Source organism: Hyperolius riggenbachi, chromosome 4 (assembly GCF_040937935.1).
Source record: "Hyperolius riggenbachi isolate aHypRig1 chromosome 4, aHypRig1.pri, whole genome shotgun sequence".
Classification (NCBI taxonomy): domain Eukaryota; kingdom Metazoa; phylum Chordata; class Amphibia; order Anura; family Hyperoliidae; genus Hyperolius; species Hyperolius riggenbachi.
This window is the reverse complement of record NC_090649.1, coordinates 269,680,331-269,705,281: the sequence shown is the minus strand read 5'-3', so window position 1 is coordinate 269,705,281 and position 24,951 is coordinate 269,680,331. Positions and strand designations below refer to the sequence as shown.

Genomic DNA, 24,951 nt, shown 5'->3' with positions numbered 1-24,951 from the left:
CAGGCTTTTTCCCTAACTGAATGACTACCTCTGTGTCCCCTCAGCCCATTCTTCCGCTCAAGCTGCTTGTCGGTACTCTGTAAACAGAAGGCGCATTCTTGGCTGGAAGGGCTTTCCCCTGCTTGCTCCCTCCATGCCTCCTTTATTGTCCCTCCTGAGGGTGACAATGTCTCAGCTCTGAAGGAGAGACAGCTGAGCTGAAGATGTGCTAGGGCTCTTCTTCTAATGTCTCTCACTTGGGAACGGAGAGGCAGAGAATGGCGAGCAGCAGCTCGTCATGACCAGGAGGACTAAATGCATCAGGTAATTTATTTTTGGGGGTTATTTTTGAAACACTGCCTCGTGTTCTCATTAAGACCCCCCACCCCACACCTAACCCTTAAGACCCTCGCATCCCCATGCCTAACCCTGAAGACCTACCCCACACACAAACTTAACCCTTAAAGTGTACCAGACAAGAAAACATTTTATACATATCTGGTGCTTCCTCCAGCCCCATAAGCTCAGACCGCTCCCACGCCGCCATCCTCTGCTGTCTGCAGCTCCAGTATTGGGTCCCGTCACTTCAGCCAGTCGGGGCCAGTCTACACAGGAGAAGTGCGCCCTCTACGTATCTCTCCAGCGGCTGCTGGAGAGATACGCAAACATTGCTAATATTGCTTTGGGTTGATATTTAGGGCTAAAATCGAGCTGAACATAGATAGCAATGTTGTTTATCTGTCAGTGTAAAATAACTGATCATAATATCAATCGTAATTTTGATCTAAAACAAAAAATATCAAGTGATAATTTAAAAAGTGTATGGCCAGCTTTAAGGCTGCTTTAAAGTGTACCTGACACGAAAAGATATAAAAGTTTTATACATACCTGGGGCTTCCTCCAGCCAACTTCGCACCAATCATTCCCTCGCCATCTTCCTCAGCCTCCATGTTCTCCAAATAGAAGCCCCGTTAGTTTGGCCAGTCGGCGCAGTTCGTCTGCATGCACATTACTGTCTCGCACCCGCAGCTGGGAGCATTCTGCGTCTGCACAGTAGTACTGCACAGGCGCAGAGCACTCCCGGCCACGGGAGCGTGGTGGGGCGAGCGCACGCACCCTGGGCAATTGCAGTGCACCCCGATTGGCCAAGCACATGTGCAAAATCATTCAGCCCATACATTAACCCTATAATGGCCACCAGTGGCACTATACTTGCAACCCGAGTTACCAGCCAGAAGCCCATCGAGCAGGCAAGGGTCCTGGTGTGCAATGTCCACTATCCAAGTGGAGTTAAGTCCCTTTTACACCTAATTTACACGCTGATTGGCTGGCGAGGGGGGGGGGGGGGGGAGGAGGGAGAGACAGGTACAAAATAAAATAATAAAAATTTGTTTAATAGAAATATATATATATATATATATATATATATATATATATATATATATATATATATATATATATATATATACGTGCCTCGACCAAGAAGAAGTATCACCCTGCCCCCAGGGCCGGTCCAAGCAGAAGAAGGGGCGGTCCAAGCAAGAAGAAGTAGCGCCCGGTCCAAGCAGAAGAAGGGGCGGTGCTAGACTTGCCGCCGAGCTGGAGGGTGTCCGCCGAGCTGAAGGGGGTAGCGGGCAGGAAGGGAGTAATGGGCACAGCGGCGGGGACGGACCCCCCTCCCCTCCCTCACTGGGTCCCCCATCTGCGCTACCCCTCTAGCTTAAGTTGAGCAGCAGCCGCCGCTATTAGTAAAAGGCAGTGGGCGGGGATGACTCACTTCTTCTGCGTTCCAGCGTGTCGTCACTTCCTGCAATGCCCGCCACTTACAATACAGTGGGCGGCATTGCAGGAAGTAACGACAGTGGAATGCACGCTGGAACGCGGAAGACTGGTGAGTCATCCCCGCCCGCTGCCTCTTACTAATAGCAGCGGCTGCTGCTGCTCAACTTCAGCTAGAGGGGGAGCGCAGATGAGAGACCCAGGTGAGGGAGGAGGGGTCTGACCTCCCTCCCCGCCGCGAAATTAAGCTGGAGGGGGAGCGCACATGGGGAACCCAGGTGAGGGAGGGGAGGTCCGACCCCCCACCCCGCTGCAAACTTAAGCTGGAGGGGGAGCGCACATGGGGAACCCAGGTGAGGGAGGGGAGGTCCGACCCCCCACACCGCTGCAAACTTAAGCTGGAGGGGGAGTGCACATGGGGGACCCAGGTGAGGGAGGGGGGTCCGGCCCCCCTCCCCACCGCTGTGCCCAATACCCCCCTTCCTGCCCGCTACTCCCTTATGCGGCGTATGCTACGCCGTGGGTCAGCTAGTAAAAATAAATATTTGTTTAAAAAAATCACTTGTGTGCTGAGTTGTGCGGCCCTGCAGCGAGCCCTTAAAGCTGCAGTGGCCCAATTTAAGAAACATGGCCTGGTCTTTAGGTAGGTTTAACACCGTGGTCCTCAATTGGTTAAAGTGGACCTAAAGTATGTAAAGAAAAAAAATTAACTTACCTGGGGCTTCTGCAGGCCCCCTGCAGCCGCCCTGTGCCCGCGCCATTGCCAAATGATCCTCCGGACCCCCACCATGGCTCTGTTTCATTTTCTCCAACTTACACATCAACGTCCACTGTGCCGCATGCGTCCTCTTTTCGGCGCTGGAAGCGCCCTGCGCAGGCACATTATGAGAACATTTCTACTGCGCAGGATGCTCCCGGTGATGGGAGCGCGAACTAGTACGCAAGCGAACAGGGCCATGCAGGTGCAGTGGACGGCAACTGAAGGAAGTAAAACGGAGCTGTGGGGGACCAGAGGATCGCTTAGTAACAGCGCAGGCACAGGGTGGCTGCTGAGGGCTGGCAAAAGCCCCAGGTAAGTGAAACTTTTTTTTTTTACATACTTCGGGTTTCCTTTAAAGGTATGCTATTTTGACAATGTATGCTTAAAGAGACTCTGTAACAAATTTTTCAGCCTTAGTTCTTCTATCCTATAAGTTCCTATGCCTGTTCTAATCTGCTCTGGCTTACTGCAGTCTTTTCTAACTGCACTGTCTCTGTAATAAATCAATGTATCTTTCCTCTGTCCTGTTTGTCGGGCTAAGGATTGATTGTGTGGAATGTGCAGGGCTGCTTGTGATTGGTAGACGCGATACACACCCTCTGCAGGCCCCCTGCACACTGTGAATGACTCACACACTATGCTTAGCTGAGCCTATTAGAAGCTGGTTAGTTTGTTTGTAAACACTGCCTAAAACTGTTAATTACAAGCCAGGATTGCAGCAGAGAGTAGCAGAAACAGCACAGAGGGGCACAGGAGAAAATAATGAATAGAATGGTATGCTTTTTATTGTAAGAATATTAGAGTACAGATTCTCTTTAAAGGACAGATGCGAGGAGAAATTAATAAAATTAAAAAAAAAAAAAAAAAGGGAGGACCTACTAACCCGGGGCTTCCTCCAGCACCCGGCAGCCGCTATGTCCCTCGCTGCAGCTCCGCTTCCAGCCAGTGGCCCCCTCCGTTACAGATGCCGACCAGTATCTTCTGCACCTGCAAGCTGCTCGTGCTCACGTGGCCTAGAGCGTTCTGCGCAAGCGCAGTACTTTCACACCTGCGCAGATCGCTCCAAGCCACGTGAGCGAGTTGACGAGCGGCGCAGCCGCGCACAGGCCATGCCGACCTGGTGAGGTCGGCATCTGCAACGGAGGGGACCCCGGGCCACCGGCTGAAGGCGGAGCTGCGGCGAAGGACATATCGGCTGCCAGGGGCTGGAGGAAGCCCCAGGTAAGTAGAGGTTTTTTTTAATTTTGCTTGAACCTTCCCTTTAAGACAATTCTAGAAAGTTGCCTAGAGCCTGGGGAGAGTCTAGGGGCCTGGTGGACACTAGCCTCCACTAAATTCCACCAAAAAAAGCTACATGACTATTAGCGGTGGGCAAAATCTGCTATCTTGTCTAGGTCCCATTTCATTTTAATCCATTTCTGGTCTCCAGTAATCACATATGAACGTAAATCTAAATGAACTTTTTATTGCAATTAAAAGCATACAAGAATGCTTGAAAACGATTAAAAAAATCATGGCATATTCTTGACAAACATTCATGCGACAACTATTTTTCACAGGGGTACACAACTGCAATAACCAAAGGAAACCCTCACGGAAATATAAAGAGTGAAAGTAGCTCGTCTCGTACTAGCTGCCCTCTAGCGGACATCTTATGTAATACGCAGTAGCTTGTGCAGCTGCTCCGTTGGAATCTGATTTGAAAAAGTTCTCAACGGCAGCAAGAAATTCTTCTAGTACTGAGCGCGCGCATAAAAGTCAACCTGTGCTAGAAAATGTCCTAACAGAACACTTGCATACCGGTAACTTATACTTCATGTCCTCAGACAGATCAGCTGTGATAATGGCACGGACTACACTCCGTCCAATCAGAAGTGACAGGGGCACAAACAAATGTCAGCTTCTCTTCCACACTATTGATAGTGCGGTGGGCAGGACTGAGATGAACTGGTGATTCACAAAGGAAAGGAAACAAATTCATGCTCCTACCTGTTAGCAGACACGTTGGAAGAACAGAGCAGGCAGGCTGGCAAAACATGGAGCGCACTCCTGTAGTCCAGTAGATCAGGGCGGGAACAGGAGTAGATTCCAAAGTGCACACCGCAGCAGCCCCTGGCACGCTGACCCTGACCACCGTGTATTAGATTCCTGCTGGGGAGGAGCCCACCACCTGCTTGTTGCTGTACGGAATGCAATGAGTCGAGTGCTTGCTCTGTAGAACGCACAGCTCTACTCCAAATGCTTTTCACTTTGTGCTGGGTCACTTACTGCCTAGTTCAGGTAATCTCCCTTGTCTTGTGATGAGTAAATAGATTTAGATTGGCCACAAAACTAGACAAGAAAAAAATGCATAGTATTTGTAAACCAGGTGACTTCTGAATCGCCTAGATGTTAGCTGTCATTTTTCAGTTTACAGGTGCGCACTGCATGTGAACACTGGTTATACAGTTGTACTGGCATATTTGCACCTCTGTGTTTTAACACGCTTTGTACAGTAAGTTTGTTAACCTGTGCAAAACAGGTACATCATAGTGACACTGAAGCGAAAAACCTCATGATATATTGCATTGGTTGTGTAGTATGACTATGGATAATTAATAGAACATTAGTAGCAAAGAAAATAGTGTCATTAAAGAGAACCTGTACTGAGTAAAAATATTTAAAATAAACACGAGGTAACTTCAAATGAACATTACATAGTTACCTTGCCATCAGTTCCTCTCAGAAGCTCACCATTTTCTTCTGACAATAATCCCTTCCAGTTCTGACAATATTTTGTCAGATCTGAAATATATCAGTTGCTGTCAATAAAAAATCAGTTGCTGTCAGTTATAGCTTAGAGGAAAACTGATGTATCAGGTAATGTCCATGTTTCCCTATGGCTCAAGTGGGCGATGTTACAGTTTAACTGTGTGCTGACCAGAAAGCTGTTATGGGTAATGGCCATTTTTAAAATGGAGGACAGAAAATTCCCTTGATCACAGTAGACAAACAGGATGCGGGACAGGAGAAAAACACTGAGGAGTAGACTGCATGGAAGGTAAGTATGACTTGTGTATGCTTATTTTGACTTTTAATTTTCAGTTCAGGTTTTCTTTAAAGCTAATGTTAAAGGGAACCTAAACTGAGAGGGATATGGATGTTTCCTTTTAAACAATACCAGTTGCCTGGCAGTCCTGCTAAACTCTTTGGCTGCAGTAGTGGCTGAATCACACAGCTAAAACAAGCATGCAGTTATTCCAATCTGAGTTCAGTCAGAGCAGGGGCGAGCCTGGGCGGGTGCAAGGCACCCAGGCGCCTGCCTCTCCTGCCTCTGAGAGGCGCCGCCCGGTGTCGCTCTCCCCCTGTGGCCGCCGCTCTCCTTCTCCCTCCCTCTAGCAGCAGGTGCACCGGCGCCGCGTCAGACCTCGATCAGGCGGCGACCAGTAGTGCGGGCGCTAGGACCTAGCACGCCGCACTGATATGCGGAAGTGACATCACTTCCGCATATAGAGCAGGTGCGTCCGGCGCCCTCTTACTGGTCGGGTCGCCCGCTGATCGAGGTCTGACGCTGCTGCAAGGTGAGGGGGGAGCAGCGGCGGCGGCTGGGGGGGGGGGGGCGGGCTGTCACTAACTAACTAAAGGAGGTCCCTGTCACTCACTACATCTACTGAGCACATATACCCCCTGGCTACATCTACTGGGCACATATACCCCCTGGCTACATCTACTGGGCACATATACCCCCTGGCTACATCTACTGGGCACATATACCCCCTGGCTACATCTACTGGGCACATATACCCCCTGGCTACATCTAATGGGCACATATACCCCCTGGCTACATCTAATGGGCACATATACCCCCTGGCTACATCTACTGGGCACATATACCCCCTGGCTACATCTACTAAGCACATATACCCCCTGGCTACATCTACTAAGCACATATACCCCCTGGCTACATCTACTGGGCACATATACCCCCTGGCTACATCTACTGGGCACATATACCCCCTGGCTACATCTACTGGGCACATATAACCCTGCCTACATATACTGGGGACATATAACCCTGGCTACATCTACTGGGCACATATATAACCCTGGCTACATCTACTGGGCACATATACCCCCTGGCTACATCTACTGGGCACATATACCTCTGGCTACATCTACTGGGCACATATACTCCCTGGCTACATCTACTGGGCACATATACCCCCTGGCTACATCTACTGGGCACATATACCCCCTGGCTACATCTACTGGGCACATATACCCCCTGGCTACATCTACTGGGCACATATACCTCTGGCTACATCTACTGGGCACATATACTCCCTGGCTACATCTACTGGGCACATATACCCCCTGGCTACATCTACTGGGCACATATACCCCCTGGCTACATCTACTGGGCACATATACCCCCTGGCTACATCTACTGGGCACATATACCCCCTGGCTACATCTACTGGGCACATATCCCCCTGGCTACATCTACTGGGCGCATATACCCCTGGCTATATCTACTGGGCGCATATACCCCCTGACTACATCTACTGGGCGCATATACCACCTGGCTACATCTACTGGGCGCATATACCCCCTGGCTACATCTACTGGGCGCATATACCCCCTGGCTACATCTACTGGGCGCATATAACCCCTGGCTACATCTACTGGGCGCATATAATGCCTGGCTACATCTACTGGGCGCATATAACCCCTGGCTACATCTACTGGGCTCATATACCCCCTGGCTACATCTAATGGGCACATATACCCCCTGGCTACATCTAATGGGCACATATACCCCCTGGCTACATCTACTGGGCACATATACCCCCTGGCTACATCTACTAAGCACATATACCCCCTGGCTACATCTACTAAGCACATATACCCCCTGGCTACATCTACTGGGCACATATACCCCCTGGCTACATCTACTGGGCACATATACCCCCTGGCTACATCTACTGGGCACATATAACCCTGCCTACATATACTGGGGACATATAACCCTGGCTACATCTACTGGGCACATATATAACCCTGGCTACATCTACTGGGCACATATACCCCCCTGGCTACATCTACTGGGCACATATACCCCCTGGCTACATCTACTGGGCACATATACCTCTGGCTACATCTACTGGGCACATATACTCCCTGGCTACATCTACTGGGCACATATACCCCCTGGCTACATCTACTGGGCACATATACCCCCTGGCTACATCTACTGGGCACATATACCCCCTGGCTACATCTACTGGGCACATATACCCCCTGGCTACATCTACTGGGCACATATCCCCCTGGCTACATCTACTGGGCGCATATACCCCTGGCTATATCTACTGGGCGCATATACCCCCTGACTACATCTACTGGGCGCATATACCCCCTGGCTACATCTACTGGGCGCATATACCCCCTGGCTACATCTACTGGGCGCATATACCCCCTGGCTACATCTACTGGGCGCATATAACCCCTGGCTACATCTACTGGGCGCATATAATGCCTGGCTACATCTACTGGGCGCATATAACCCCTGGCTACATCTACTGGGCGCATATAACCCCTGGCTACATCTACTGGGCGCATATAACCCCTGGCTACATCTACTGGGCGCATATAACCCCTGGCTACATCTACTGGGCGCATATAACCCCTGGCTACATCTACTGGGCGCATATAACCCCTGGCTACATCTACTGGGCGCATATAACCCCTGGCTACATCTACTGGGCGCATATAACCCCTGGCTACATCTACTGGGCGCATATAACCCCTGGCTACATCTACTGGGCACATATATCCCTCGTACATATACTGTGGACATATACCCGGAGCAGTGCTTTTCAGCGCTGCTAGCTTTGGGCGCAGCCAGCGCCGCCATAGACTGTAATGGGAATCAGTCTATAGCAGCGCTTAGTGAGGAAGGTCGGCTCTGTTGGAAGACGGAGCCGAAGTTGCTTAAACACAATAATTTGGCCTCCAGCAATTGCTGGAAGCCGAATTATTTCATTCCCCCACTATCCATGGCGGCCTGGAGGGGGAATAGTAATTAAAATGGCCCGGACTTGTGCAGAAGCAGGACCAGCCATATAACAGCTGGATCCTGCGCCCAAGTCTACCGGCGCCGATTTTAAATGTACGCCATATACCTCTGGCTACATATACTGGACACATATATCCCTGGCTACATATACTGGGGACACTGGCTGTTTGTCATTATGTGCATTTACTGGTGAAAATCTGTCTCTTATTATGTGCATTTACTGGTGAAAAGCTGTCTCTTATTATGTGCATTTGTTGGTGAAAAGCGGCCTCTTATTATGTGCATTTACTGGTGAAAAGCTGTCTCTTATTATGTGCATTTGCTGGTGAAAAGCGGCCTCTTGTTATGTGCATTTACTGGTGAAAAGCTGTCTCTTATTATGTGCATTTACTGGTGAAAAGCTGTCTCTTATTATGTGCATTTGCTGGTGAAAAGCGGCCTCTTATTATGTGCATTTGCTGGTGAAAAGCGGCCTCTTATTATGTGCATTTGCTGGTGAAAAGCTGTCTCTTATTATGTGCATTTGCTGGTGAAAAGCTGTCTCTCATTATGTGCATTTACTGATGAAAGGCTGTCCATCATTACGTGCATTTACTGGTGAAACGCTGTCACTTATGTGCATTTAGTGGGGAAATTTTGTCAGTAAAAATCTTTTGTCAGTAAATTTTTAGGTATTTGTCAGTAAAAAAATAACGTGAAAGGTTGGCAACACTGGCAGGCTGTGCGGCGCAACGGGAAAGATACAGGCAGCCCACCTCACGCTTGGGCTTGGTGGGGGGAGGAGCCGACGACAGCGAGCAAGACTAGGGTGGCCGCAGGCAGCCATAAATACGCAGTGTGTGACTGCGTTGCACTCGCAGAGCCTCTCAGCCTGAGTCAGTCCAGAGACTAGCAGACTCGCAGGCAGCCAAAGCTCGCCAGGAGCAAGCCCATGGAAGAGGGGTAGGAATGGGGTATCACATGCATGCGTAAAGAGGTGGAAGGTGTGGGTGTGATTAGGCAGGACATGGGTGTGGTTATGTGGTTGGGCGCGGTTAATTTAACTACTCCCATAGGCTCCAGAGAAAATCTTGCACCCAGGTGCCAGGCACCCCAGGCTCACCCCTGAGTCAGAGCACCTGATCTGTATGCTTGTTGAGGGGCTGTGGCTAAAAGTATTAGAGACACAGGATCAGCAGGAGAGTCAGGCAACTGTTATTATTTCAAAATAAAAAATCCATATCCTTCTTAGTTTAGGTTCCCTTTAGGCTACTTACACACCAAGACGTTGCGTTTTAGGGGACGTTATGGTCGCATAACGTGCCCCTAACGCAACGCATGGTGGTACGGGAGAGGACGGTAGAGTGAGCCGCATTAGGCGGCTCTATCCGCATAAGGTCTCCCAGAGTGGCGCTGATTGGCCGGCGGGACCACGTGATGCGGAGCGAGACACTCCGCATCACGTGGTCCCGCCGGCCAATCAGCGGCTGCCAGTGCAGTGCATATTAAGTAGCCATGTGCACGGCTACTGTAGCGGCATCTCCCCGCCTCCTTTCCGCCCCCCACTAAGCATGTGCAAACAGTCTAACTTTAGCCGCTAGAACGCACAGCATGCTGCACTTTCACTGCAACGTGCAGCGTTACATGTAACGCAACGTGGGCAGTGTGAACAGCCCACTTGTGTTACATTGCTGTGCGTTGGGGGAGCGTTACAGGCTGCACTAACGTGCGCCTGTAACGTCCCTGTGTGGAAGCAGCCTAAAGCCTGAAAAAAATAAAATATAACAGATACCTAATCTAGCACGGTGGCATAGTTCTTAGCGCTCTCGCCTTGCAGTGTGGATTTACTCCGAGCACTCCAGTTTCGTCCCACATCCCAAAAACATACAGATAAGTTAATTGGCTTCCTACTAAATTGACCCTAGACAATGATACATGCACTACATGATAAATACATAGACATATGACTATGGTAGGGATTATATTGTGAGCCCCTCTGAGGGACAGTTAGTGACAAGACAACATACTCTGTACAGCGCTGTGTAATATGTTGGCGCTATGTAAATACTGAAATAAATACCTATGGCGAGGGAATGCTCTGGGTCCTATAGAGCCTTCCTGCTCCTTTCACAGTCACTGTGTTCCAGTGATGTCACCCCAGTTTGAATCCACCGCCGCGGAAGTCTTCGGAAGCACTAGGGCCCGAGTGCTCCCGAAGACAGACCGCTCTGCACTGTGCGAGAGAGTGCACTCGCGCATGCGTAGTACGGAGCCGCTCGTCTTCGGGAGTACTCAGACTTCCGAAGCCTCTTGCGGTGACAGGAGCAGTATTCGACCGATTGGTCAGATATTGCTTACCGGGTGGCAGTGCTGGAAAGTGGGGATCAGGAGAGGAGCGAGAAGGCTCTATAGGACCCAGAGCCTTCCTTCTCCATAGGTGAGTACCTGTGTTCTTTTTTTAATCTGGCCTCACATTTACTTTAAGAAAGTGATACATACTTAGAAGAGCACTGGAAAAATGTAGCTAGGACCAGGACAAGGTTTCCCTGCACTAGAGGCCGAGAGATTTCAAAGTGCGCTCCCTCCACTCCAATTGGGCTTGCCCCAGTGTAGGTAGCAGATGTGGCCCTAGTGTTAAGTAAGTTGCCCCCCCTCCCCTAGTACAGATAGCCAGATGTGCCCCCAGCATTAGGCAAGCTCTCCCTCAGGATAAATAGCCAGATGTACCCCTGGTATTAGGCAGCCCCCCTCCCCAGTATAGATAACCAGATGTGCCACCAGAATAAGGCAGTTCCCTCTTCCCAGGATAGATATGTTCCCCCAGTATTAGGCAGCCCTCCTCCCCAGTATAGATAGCCAGATGTTCCCACAGTATTAGGCAGCCCTCCTCCCCAGTATAGATAGCCAGATGTTCCCACAGTATTAGGCAAACCCCCTTTCCCAGGATAGATAGATGTTCCCCCAGTATTAGGCAGCCCTCACTCCAGTATAGATAACCAGATGTGCCCTTAGTATTAGGCAGCCCCCCCCCCCAGGATAGATAGCCAGATGTGCCCCCAGCACTAAGCAGCCCACCAACATGCAGAGAGGAGCGCTGTAGACGTGCTCATTTCTTCATGTCTCAGCACAGAGGTCCCTCTCAGTATGTTGCAGGCTGGTAGCTTCTCCTCTCTAGTTGAGAGATGAGAAAACACTAGGAAAAAGTGAGAATGTCCTGCAGTGTGCAGGAGGTGAGAGCAAGATCTGTGAGGCACCTGCCCCCTGCCTGCATTCCAGTGCTGTCTATGGTAGCTCAAGACATGACCTGTTGGAAAACCGATAGGCCAGATGATACAATAAGGATTGGTTATGCAGTTACTGGAGTATATAGGATTGCAAACACAGTAACTAACATGAAAGATGTGAGAATCGCTTATAAAGATTAAATATCTGTCTGATGTATGAATAATTGATCTTGCGCTTGAATCCTTTCTAGATGAAAAATGCCTATAAACATATTTTGTAAGGGAACACAGACTGGCAACTACAGGTTGGAAAACTTAGTGTAGCGTGGTGGATTAGCAAAGGGAGGAGTGATTTCTCCTCAGGCACATTCCAGAGGTGCCCTCCTCCCCGTTCCTCAATAAAGCTCCCTCTGGAGATACACCAGGTGGCTTCTTCAACATAGGTGTGCCCTTGTAATGTCAACACAGTGCTGAGCGAACCTGACTTCCTGTATTTATGGCAGAGCGAACAATATGACATTAAACAACAAAACACTATTTCATAGATGACAATTTGACCACAGGGACTTGCATCAATACTGGCAAACTTCTAACACAATTTGTTTAAAAAAATGCTTCAATGCCTCTGTAAATATTGTGAGCCAAATCTGTCAACTTGCTAGTAAAGCATGTCCAGTGTTTATTGTATTTCTATGTACATTGTAGATGTGCCAAGTAGTTTATCAATGAACTGGTAGCAAAAGATACAATACAAGATTAACATGCTTAGCATCTTTTGCTTAGGTTAATAGAACTATCCCCAATTCTACAGGACTACAACTCCCAGAAGGCCATACAACTGCCTCCTATGTCAGCATGATTCACTCATGTCGTCTCTGTGTTGTAACACTGAAACTCCCAGCAGACAAAACTGATGTTGTCTGTCTCACCTTTCCCCCCCAATCCGTACAACTATTGCTTCAGCTGCCTCCACTCATGTCCCTTCTGTAGCTATAAGAGTCTCAGCACAACACTAGTTTCTCTGTAGTCTAGCTAGCCTGAAAGGTAAAGCACAGAGCTGTCTCTCTCCTCTAAAGGCCCATACACTTGCTAAAATAAACTTGGTAGATAATCTAGTGTATGTATAGCCACTCTGGTGCATCACTAAAAGATCCAGAGTGCTGGGTCATCTCAGCCAAGGACATTGTTCCCCTTCTTGCACTGCTTGCCAAAAGCAGCTATCCCCCCCTCCCCCCTTCATAGTCTGTACAGCACTTGGTCCCAAACCATCACCCAAGAGCAGCGGCGTAACTAAAGAGCGTAGGGCCCCGGTGCGAGTTTTACATGGGGCCTCAAGCACTCTATTGATATGGAGCCGCAAAACCTATCAAGGACAGCTGCAGTGTCAGAGAGGTGCAATCAGAGTAAGGAAACAGTTTAAGGATTACCACAATGCAATATAGAGGTGTTCATTACCCAGTATAACACCAATGAAAAGCTAAGAAGATGGATGACGGAGGGCCCCTCTGGTCCATGAGCCCTAGTGCGATCGCAACCTCTGCAACCCCTATTGCTACACCACCGCCCAAGAGATCGAGTCATGATGCTTGCGGTGTGTATGCGCCTCAAATCGATCTTGGATCCTCCTTTGCCCTGAATTCTTACTTATTACAGGTGTTCCATTTCTTCTACTGCATTCTTCTTATCCCTGCAGTGCTTATCAAGTGAGCATGTGCCTGTATTTCTATTGACATTTTGATTCTACTTCTACTATCTATGCATGTAGTTACCGTATGTGTTTGTTGCTGGATTGTGCATGAATTCTAAATGTATTTATGGTACCCACTGTTGTCTGTATTGTACCCCTTACATCGTCATCAGACATAATGGAACTAAATAAGTAAAAAAGAATTATTGTTATTGCAAACCAAAATATAAAGTGAAAGTAAATCGTACTACAACCTGTGAGCTCAAAAGCAGTTTCCTGTAATGTATTCAGGGTTATGTAAGATCACTGGCAGCATCATGGCTAGCAGAAGTCTGTGCCCTGAACATGTGACAGGCCGGAACCTCCAGTACTCAAAGCTACTGACACTGCATGTTTGGCAATCAGTATAAAGCATGGTGTGTACAGTATACATAAGGCAGACTGCTAAACTCTGAGTAGCATTCAGCTATCCAGATATAAAGGCAATTCAGACTACACTACACTGCGTCAGCTCTAAAGCACAGGTGTCCTACACAAGGCTCACGGGCCGAATGTGGCCATCTGTGGCATAACATGTGGCCCTCGAGAGCTTCAAATGTGAATCATTCATTGTAGGCAGTAAAAAATAGCACACTGCCTTCCTCTCCAGAGTAACAGTGTTTCTGATTGATATATTGCTGTTTGAGCCTGGGTGCAGAAACAACCCACAGGACCCAACCAGTGAAATTAGCATGGGGCCCCCTCCTTGGATCCAACCCCTTTCCCCGGAGACTATCTCGCCACATAGTAGATTAGCACAGTGGAACAGTGTAATATTTACCTGCTCCAGTGATGTCGTGTCTCTTCTGTTCTTTCTGGCAGCAGCACGTTCTGTGTATCCATACCTACTCCTGATCACATGACATGCCTCACGAGCCCAAAGTATGCAGCATAGGGTGTGTCACTGTTAAGATTATAGGAGTCTTGGGGCAGCACTGGAGTAGGTAAGAATCAAACTGCTTCACTGCGGTATTCTGCAGAAGGGGGAGGAGCAGGCACCCATCTCCTACAAGACCCCCTTCCCCACCAGGGTCACTATAGTTATGAATCTTAGTTTGAGACTGTTCAATAAATATTAAATCTTAATAAACAATTTGGCCCTCAACTTAGACTATGTTTTAGTTTTTTGCCCCCTTATGTGATTGAGTTTGACACCCCTGCTCTAAAGGATGCTCTAAGATGAACAGAAGCACAAAGCAAAAACACACCACACCAGACACAACAACATCCGATCCTGTCAATGACTTTCTCAGCTCACAAGAACAAAGAAACAGCTGGGCAGAATTGAATGCTTCAGTTCCAGCTCTCCTGTGGACCTGTGCACTGTATTCAGCATAACAGACTTACACCGTGTTCTCCCCAGAATTTTTTTTCGGCCGGGTGGCATGAAGAAGTAGCTGGGTGGGGCCCGACGGGGGGAATGCAGGGTCAGCGCAACTCTGCTTACAGCATAGGAGGAGGATGAGGCGGCAAGCAGATGACAACCACTGCTCGCCAAAATTAGCCAGGTGCTCCAGCCTGGGGAGAGCACTGATTACATGTGTAGATGAGGTAGAAGGAATATCCAGAAGCTTTGCATTGCCACTACCATTTCTATGAGCATGTCCTATTTGTGGTGAGGATGGCCACTAGGGATGCTCATTTGGATTACATGGAAATTGTCATTTCAGATAGGAAATTGAATTTCCGCAGAAATACCGCATTACCGTAACTCAGTCATTTTAACCCAATTACAGAACTCGGTAGCATTGGACCAATCAGAGAATGCAGAATGTTTCCACAAAATTTGCATTACCATGGTAATTTTAGACCAATTACTACCGAGTATCCCTGAGTCTTGTGATTGGCCTAAAATTTCTGTGGAATTTTGAGGCAGTAAAACTCTGCATTCCGACAGGTCCGATCTTATTTTTGATCGTTTTTCTTATCGATTTCTCATAAAAGTGAACGGAAATCGATTAGAAAAATGATTAGAAAATCGATTGGACAGTAAATCTGCTGAAAAATCTCATTGTGTATTCCCAGCATAATACCTCAGAGTCAATTCAGAAGTATTTGGCCAATCAGAGAGCAAAAAATGACAAAAAAGCCCTTTGAAAACGGAAATCAGTGTAATCGGCATTGGAACAAATCAGAATTTCTGCAGAATTGGTAATCAGCATCTCTGACAATCCCTAGTGGCCACAGATGCATTGGTTAATCAAGGCTGGGCAACATAAGTGGTCCAGCAATCCTGTGCTGTTACCTATGGGTAAACAAAAGCCAAAAAGAAATCAAAACCCAACCACTTTCCTGCCCACCTGTTTTGTTTTTGTCTATTATCTTTTGGGTTTACTCTCTAGGTTGAGAGCTTCTGATGAATCTCTTTCTCATGTTGTAGGTATGGAGTACCTTATCCATTCCCAGGTTGTATTTCCCACGTCACAGGTATATGGGCTTGACAGGTATACAGGCTTTTATCTGAGTTATCCAGGGTAGATTTTAAAAACACTGATCATGACAGTCATTCCCAGGTGTCATTTATTGTGTTTATGGCTAGTGTAGTGAGCTGTGTGCTGCTCTTTATATTGCTGCAGGCTAAATCTGTGGATAGAGTGGCACCTACAAAACTGGATATACTCCAAAAAGGGCTCAAACCCACTAACAGGCTTTTCTAAGCGCTAGTGATTTGAAAAAAGCTCTTGATAATGCAATGCACACCCATAGCATTACATTAGCAAGAGCTTTTCAAATCACAAAGCGCTCAGAAAAGTGCCCCTATTGGATTCCAGCCCTAAAATAGATGTTCCGATTGCAATGTAAATCAGTGTAGCTGATAAAATAAGCCAATTTATCAGAGCTGCATTGATGATGTTACAAGCTCAGGCTCTGCTTTTGTGACTCATGAGCTTGTTTATTCTATAAAGCATAAGATGCCACTGATGGCTTAAATTTATTTGTTCATCACCTGTGACTTATACAAACAACAACCTGCAGGACAGTTAAGTCCTCTCTCAGGCCTCTCTGCCTCTGTTGCCACATCCCTGGGAAAGGGTGAACAAGTGGCTTCGGAACATTCAAAAGTTGCTGAAGCCACACAATACATATGGTATTTACTGTGGGTGAAACTTCAGAATCTTTCAAATCTATGTAGGACATAAAATTAATACAGAAACAAGCTGTGGTTCAGTCTATACAAGATGTACAGAAGTATTCAGGGTAAGAAGGCTAGGTCTTATCTAGTGCACATTATGTAACTCTCAGTATAAAGAGCTATAAAAAAAAATAATTATATCACATTTTAGAAGATGCTTTCGTTTTGCAGAAGAGGATAACCGATGCCCTAGACTGGATATATTCTTTTGAAGACCTAGGGGTGGTCACAGATCAAATGACCCACCAAAGAGAACAAGTGATGTTCTGTCTATTGTAGTGGGAAAGTTGTCACAGTTTCAGACAAGTCCATTTATCATCTAGATCACCAGGGAGGGCTGCAGGCTGGACCTCCATTATTTTTCTGCACCTAGGAAGCTGGTTACAGGGCTTCCAAAAGAGCCCTTGAAAGATGCTGCTCTTCATTTAGCAACACATTTGATGCAACAGGATCAGTTCTGAAGAACTGATCCCACATCATCCCAGTTCTGAGGAATCAAGTTTTCAGGGACTGAGAGCCAAAGACTTCCCAAATGAGCAAAGAATCCCAGCCTAACAGTCCAGGCTTAAAGCAGAATTGCAGTCTGGCATAACATTCAATTAAAAACCTCTCCCAACTACTTCTAGACTACATAGGTATTGTACTTGCCTTTGACCCAACTTAATGTCATCTTTGACGAAAAAAATAATCTCTACACGGTCACAGTGATTAGAGCAGGAATAGGCCACAGTAACATCCAGTTCCATCTGTAAGCATGACACTATTTTATAGTCTTCTATCACTTCAGCTTTAACAATAACAATAACAATAATATTTATATAGCGCTTTTCTCCCTGGGGACTCAAAGCGCTGTGACCCTGCATTATGCAGTCTCAAAGGCTAGGGAAAAGAGGTGAGTTTTTAGCCTTTTTTTAAAGCTGTCCAGAGAAGGAGCCTCTCGTACTGATTGTGGAAGTGAGTTCCATAGAGTAGGGGCTGCATAGGAAAAGGCCCGAGCACCAAATGTTAAGTGTATCCTGGGAATAACCAGCTTCATCTTGTTGGCAGAGCGGAGGGTGCGTGGAGGGGCATAAAGTTCCAATAGATCCGCTATGTATTTGGGTCCCATGTGGTGTAGAGCCTTGAATGTCAGCAGGCAGATCTTAAAATTGATTCTCCATTTTACTGGCAACCAGTGAAGAGTTTGCAGTACTGGGGTGATGTGTGAGCTGCGGGGGGCATTGGCTAGGAGTCTGGCTGCAGCATTCTGTACTAGCTGTAAGGGGCGCAGAACCTTATCTGTAGATCCGATTAACAGGGCGTTGCAGTAGTCTAGGCGGGAGGATACAAATGCGTGAACCAGGGCAGGTAGGTCTTCAGCTGGGATAAGGTGTTTTATTTTCGCTATATTTCTTAGATGGAAGAAGGAAGACTTGACGACAGCTGATACCTGCTGTCTGAGTTTTATATTTTCATCCAGGATCACCCCAAGGTTTCGCACAGAGTCTTTATACTGTACAGTATCTCCCCCAATTGCTAGTTTGAGGTGGTGAGCGTTTTGAACTTTATCCATCATGTGTGGACCACCTACCACCAACACCTCTGTTTTGTCAGAGTTCAGCCTCAGCCAGCTGGTGTTCATCCAATTTTGTAAATCCACTAGACACGCATTTATGGATGCTGATGGGTCTTGGGTGCCAGGCTTGAAGGACAGATACAGTTGTGTGTCATCTGCATAACAATGGTATCCTAAACCATAGTTCTGGATTATTTTGCCCAGTGGGAGCATGTAGACTGCAAAGAGTAATGGTGATAGTACAGAGCCCTGTGGAACTCCATAGGCAAGTGGCACTGGATTAGAGTAGTGTGTGCCCAGACATACTTGCTGTGTCCTGCCAGATAGGAAGGTCTGAAACCAGCTAAGAACAGTACCCCTTAGGCCACAGTAATTCTTCAGTCGCTGGATTAGTATTTTGTGGTCCACAGTATCAAATGCTGCTGACAAGTCAAGAAGAATCAGAATTGAGCAATCACCCTTGTCCCTTGCAGTAAGTAGATCATTCATTACTCGGACTAATGCTGTTTCAGTGCTGTGCCTTTTCCTGAATCCTGACTGAAAAGTATCAAAGATGTTGTTATCTGTAAGCCTGGCTTCTAGCTGGTTGGCGACTGCTTTCTCGATAACTTTTGATAGGAATGGTAAGTTCGCCACAGGTCTGTAGTTGGCTACAGAATCAGGATCTAGTGATGGTTTCTTCAGGAGGGGTTTTATGATTGCTTTCTTTAATTCTTCTGGGAAAAGTCCACTTTGCAAGGAGCACTGAGTGACTTTGTGAAGTGCTGGCCTGAACAGCGCTGGGCACTGCATTAAGGATCCAGTTGGGCCAGGATCCAGGTCGCAGGTAGTGGGGCGGAGACTTTGAATGAGAATTCCAAAATCTTCTACACTCAGAGTGTCAAAGACTTGCCATGGTGGTACGGTAGTAGGCATATGCAACGTCCAGTGGTCAATTGATGTTGTTGGTGTAATGCTGGCACGGATGGTAGACACCTTGTTTGAGAAGAAGGCAGAGAATTCTTCACACCTTTCCCTGGAGTATGTGGTTGGGGCTTTTAGGCAGGACGGATTGCAGAGTGATTCCACTGTGTGGAAGAGTTGAGCAGCTCTGTTGTTGGCTGTAGATATTTTGTGCGAGATAAAGTCTGATTTTTTCTTGGTTATTGCTTGTTGGTATTGTCTGAGGTGTTGAACTAGGCTAGATTTGTGCTCCCCAGTCCCTGATTTACGCCACTGTCTTTCTAGTCTGCGCCCTTTCTTTTTTAGATCCATGATGGTTTTGTCAAACCAATTAGCTTTCTGCTTTTTGGTTGCTGATTTGGTGCGCCATGGGGCAATACTGTCAAGTGTTTCATATATCGTGTTGTTGTACTGGGTTACTAGAGAGTTTGGGTCCATTTGACTGTGGAGCAGATTTGTAAAATCCAGGTTGGCAGTTATCCTCTCCGGTGTTAATTTACTCAGGGGACGGGTTTTGATTGTTTCTTTAGGGAGCTGCTTGATAGGGTGATGTTCAATAGTAAACTGTATTATGTGATGGTCTGACCACACCACTGGGGTTACTGTTATGTTACTAATGTCCATTCCGAGGTGGAACAGTAAGTCTAGCGTATGCCCTCCTCTGTGGGTAGCTGATTTTACAACTTGTGTGAAGCCTAGTCCACCCATGAGATTTATTAGTTCATTTGCATCTTGTGATTGAGTATTATCAGCCCGGATGTTGAAGTCACCAAGGATGATCCATCTCGGATAAGACAGAGCCAGCATGACCAGAAGTTCTGGGAATTCCTGTAGGAAAGGGTCAGCATCTCCGGGGGGACGATAAACCACTAAAATTTTGAAGCCTTTACCAGCTGAGATCTGGGCACCTATACATTCAAAGGACTTTGTTGAGCCAACATTCAGGGCCCTGAGCTGCAGAGTTGTTTTGCCACAAATTGCTACACCCCCTCCTCCTTTAATTCAGCAGCTCCCCACTATAAATAAGTTATACATCCTGCATTGATAAAGCAACAATATCTCAGCTGCCTGCAAAGCCCAGAGTACATTACTGATGCACATTATGAGCCACCCAGGACAGAGTTATTAGACACCTTCTGCAGCACTGTACACAGTATATAGTCTTGTCACTTACCGGTAACTGTCCCTCAGAAGGGCTCACAATCTAATTCCTACCATAGTCATATATCCATCGTAGTCTAGGGCCAATTTTAGGGCAAAGCCAAACTTATATGTATGTTTTTGGGATGTGGGAGGAAACTGGAGTGCCCGGAGGAAACCCAACACGACCCTATTAACTTTTCTAGGCACTTAAAAAAGAGGTTTGTTCTTAGGACTTATTCTAGATTAGATAAGCTATTGGAGCATAAAGGGAATTTTGACTGTTTTTAACTGTAGTCCTACTTTAAGGGCACCCTTCTTCCCTGCATATGTCCCTTCACCATTGTCCTCACAAGCAGCTGAAAGGCAAATAAAGAGGATGATGGAGCTAGAGGATTCTTCAAATGAATGAGCATATATTAAATCCCTACCGACCAGACCTAGACATTTATGGATTGAAAAAACCTATAAATATAGATAGCTGTTCTGCACACAGACAAAATAAGTGGGCAACAGGTTGGAGGAGGCATGAATGTGTACAGAGTATCAGGAAGTCATAAACAAACAAACTAATTTCATCCATCAAAAGATATACCGGTAACATGATAATGAAAATTACAACAACCATAGAAATAATATCAGAATCAGAGGTCTATCAGAAACTGTAAAATGCACAGAGCTGCACAGTGCTGTTCTCTATAGCCTTTAATAATTTGCTTAAAGAGAACCCGAGGTGGGTTTGAAGAATATTATCTGCATACAGAGGCTGGATCTGCCTATACAGCCCAGCCTCTGTTGCTATCCCAAACCCCCCTAAGGTCCCCCTGCACTCTGCAATTCCTCATAAATCACAGCCACGCTGCTGACAAACAGCTTGTCAGAGCTGGCTGTGTTTATCTCTATAGTGTCAGTCTGCTGCTCTCCCCGCCTCCTGCAGAACTCCAGTCCCCGCCTGCATCCCTTCCCTCCCTGCTGATTGGAGGGAAGGGACGGGGGCAGGAACCGGAGCTATGCAGGAGGCGGGGGAGCAGCTAAGACTGACACTACAGATGTAAACACAGCCTCACAGCATGGCTGTGATTTATGAGGGATTGCAGAGTGCAGGGGGACCTTAGTGGGGTTTGGGATAGCAACAGAGGCTGGGCTGTATAGGCAGATCCAGCCTCTGTATGCAGATAACATTCTTTAAACACACCTCGGGTTCTCTTTAAAGAAAAGTTCTAAGGACAACATTACAGGGCTGGAGAAAGTCCACAGGACCTTGGCTCCAAAGAACATTAACCCTGCAAAACTCAAGAAGTTTTAAAGTGATCCTTAAGCCAAGTAAAAAAAATGAGATTTACTCACCTGGGGCTTCCCTCAGCCCCCTGCAGCCGATCGGTGCCCTCGCAGCCCCGCTCAGATGCTCCTGCACCCGCCGGGGAACACTTCCGGTTCTGGCCATCACCGGCCGACAGGCATGGGAATGCGAGTGGGAACTCCTGGCCGCAATAGCAGCATAGGGGGCGATATACAAGCTGGGAACGCGAAGAATCACTCGCGTTCCCATGCCTGTCGGCCGGTGACTGCCAAACCGGAAGTGTTCGCCGGCGGGTCCTGGAGCGTCAGAGCGGGGCTGCGAGGGCACCAATCGGCTGCAGGGGGCTGAGGGAAGCCCCAGGTGAGTAAATCTCATTTTTTTTTACTTGGCTTAAGGATCACTTTAAAGCAGAATAATACCATCTATTGGCTAACTTAAAAGAATAAAGGTGGCCATACATTACAACGAATATGGGCAGATTCGACCAAGAGACAAATTTATCTCCAATCGAATCTGATTAGAGATACATTTGTCTGTAATCGAATCTGCCCATACACTACAGGCCAATTCCCGTCCAATTTCAGCATGAAATCATCCGGGAATCGGCTGAGCCGCCGCGTCCGCCCCACCGCTGCCCCCAAAATATATAAATGTATGTAGTGTAGTGCATTTATACATTACCTGTCCTGTAGCAGCTTCCGCATGGTGTCCGTCCATTTCATCGGGTAAGCCACAGATACGCTAGCAGCGCATAGCGTATGACGTCAGCCGCTATGCGCCTTCGTGACATCAGAGCGCCGCCGGCGTGTATGTGGAATCCAGAGATGGACGGAAACCGTGTGAAGGCTTTCACCGGACAGGTCATGTATAAATGCACTACACTCGTCACTTGTTCACAATTCGGCCACCGTACCGCTGCGCACCCGACCAACCAACCTCGGCCTGACATTTTCCAACATGCGTGATCGACTGTGCAGCCAATTTCTGTCCCGAAATTGGTCGCTTTGTCGGTCGGGCATGCACTTGGCAGCACCAATTTTCATCCAATTTGATAATAATCGAATTGGATGGTCGATTGGTTGGTTGATCACCTAGTGTATGGCCCCCTTTAGAAATAAGCTTTTAGCTAGTCAGCTTTCATCAGAAAGCTACACAGAGTACACAGCAACATCAAAAGCGGATACATAGATGTTTTTGGAAACATAAAAACATGTAATTAACCAGTTAAGGACAACGCTAGTTGAAATCTACTCCCTGTTTTGATGCTGTTGTGGCTGCCAGGGCGTAGATTTCAGCTGACCTTTGCTCCCATCGATCGCGTCGCTCTATGCCCGCCACAGCTCACTTGCTCTGCCCTCTCTATGACTGTAGAGCCCTGTGAGCCGGTCAGAAGCCGATTTAATTGTCTCCTGACCCTGTCTATCAATGTAAGCGACTCCCATTGGCTTACATAGATAGACAGCGTCAGGAGCCAATGAAAGCGACTCTTAACCTGCTCACAGGAACTCTGCTATCATATAGACGGCAGAGTGGGTGGCCTGAGGCATGGACATCAGTTGCGGCGAGTACGTGTGGCGATTCATTGGTATTCTGCATTTATGGTACTAGCAGTCTTTGGCCCTTAAAGAGAACCCAAGGTGTGTTTAAAGAATGTTATCTGCATACAGAGGCTCGATCTGCCTATACAGCCCAGCCTCTGTTGCTATCCCAAACCCCACTAATGTCCCCCTGCACTCTGCAATCCCTCATAAATCACAGCCATGCTGTGAGGCTGTGTTTACATCTGTAGTGTCAGTCTCAGCTGCTCCCCCGTCTCCTGCATAGCTCCGGTCCCTCCAATCAGCAGGGAGGGAAGGGATGCAGGCGGGGACTGGAGTTCTGCAGGAGGCGGGGAGAGCAGCAGACTGACACTATAGAGATAAACACAGCCAGCTCTGACAAGCTGTTTGTCAGCAGCGTGACTGTGATTTATGAGGGATTGCAGAGTGCAGGGGGACCTTAGGGGGGTTTGGGATAGCAACAGAGGCTGGGCTGTATAGGCAGATCCAGCCTCTGTATGCAGATAACATTCTTCAAACCCACCTCGGGTTCTCTTTAACCATTTCCGGACCGCAGTGATAGAGATCTACGCCCTGTTTTGATGGGCTCCTGGCTGGCAGGGCGTAGATCTCTATCACCGGCGCGGCTCCCCGCCGCGATCGCGCGCACCGAACCGGCTGCACTTAGCTGTCTTATGACAGCTAAGGCTTCCGGGTATCGGCAGGAGCCGTCACTGATTGGCTCCCTGCCGTGTGATCGCTGTGATCCAATCACAGCGATCACCCTCCGAAAGGCAACATAGTTGCCGTTCCGCCTCCCTCTCCGCCTCCCTCTCCCTGTCACTGTGGATCTTGTGTGACAGGGAGAGACGCACAGCCTGCAGCCGTGACAGGCTGTGCGATTTTAGTGTAAAAATAAACTTTTTTCCAGCTCTCCCCCCCCATGTATCCCTTGATCCCCTCCCAACCACCTATATATAGATCTATATATATATATATATAGATAGATAGATAGATAGATAGATAGATAGATAGATAGAGAGATATATATATATATATATATATATATATATATATATATATATATATATATATATATATCTAGAGAGAGAGAGAGAGAGAGAGAGAGAGAGAGAGATATATATATATATATAGAGAGAGAGAGAGAGAGAGAGAGAGAGAGAGATCTCTCTCTCTCTCTCTCTCTCTCTCTCTCTCTCTCTCTCTCTATCTATCTATCTATCTATCTATCTATCTATCTATCTATCTATCTATCTATCTATCTATCTATCTATATATATATATATATATATATATATATATATATATATATATTTTACTGGATTGTGATTTTTAACCACTTGCCGACCGCCCCTACCTAGGCGGCGGCAAAGTGGAGCCCGCAACAACCGCAATACGCCGATCGGCGGCGGCTCGTTGCGGACTAGCTGGCCGGGGATCGCACGCTGGATGTGCCCACCCGCGACGTCAACCCGCCAGCCAATTGGCAGCGGCGGCGGGTTGTTAACCCCCGATCTGCCGCATGTAAAGCGGATAATACGCTTTGTAATGTATACAAAGCGTATTATACAGGCTGCCTCCTGCCCTGGTGGTCCCAGTGATTGAGGGACCACCAGGGCAGGTTGCAGCCCTCCTAGTAAGTACCCAAGCACACTGATCCTGCCCCCTGATCGCCCACTGCACCCATCAGACCCCCCCTGCCCACCCCTCAGACACCTGTTTGCACCCAATCACCCCCCTAATCACCCATTAATCACTCCCTGTCACTATCTCAACGCTATTTTTTAGATTAGGTCCTAAATTGCCCCCTGGGGGCT

General features: G+C 47.5%; 1 protein-coding gene across 1 annotated transcript in view; it reads right to left on the bottom strand.

Annotated features, from left to right (window-relative positions):
• The window catches only part of CRYBG1 (crystallin beta-gamma domain containing 1), a 341,387-nt gene that overhangs the window by 114,986 nt on the left and 201,450 nt on the right, over window positions 1-24,951 (bottom strand).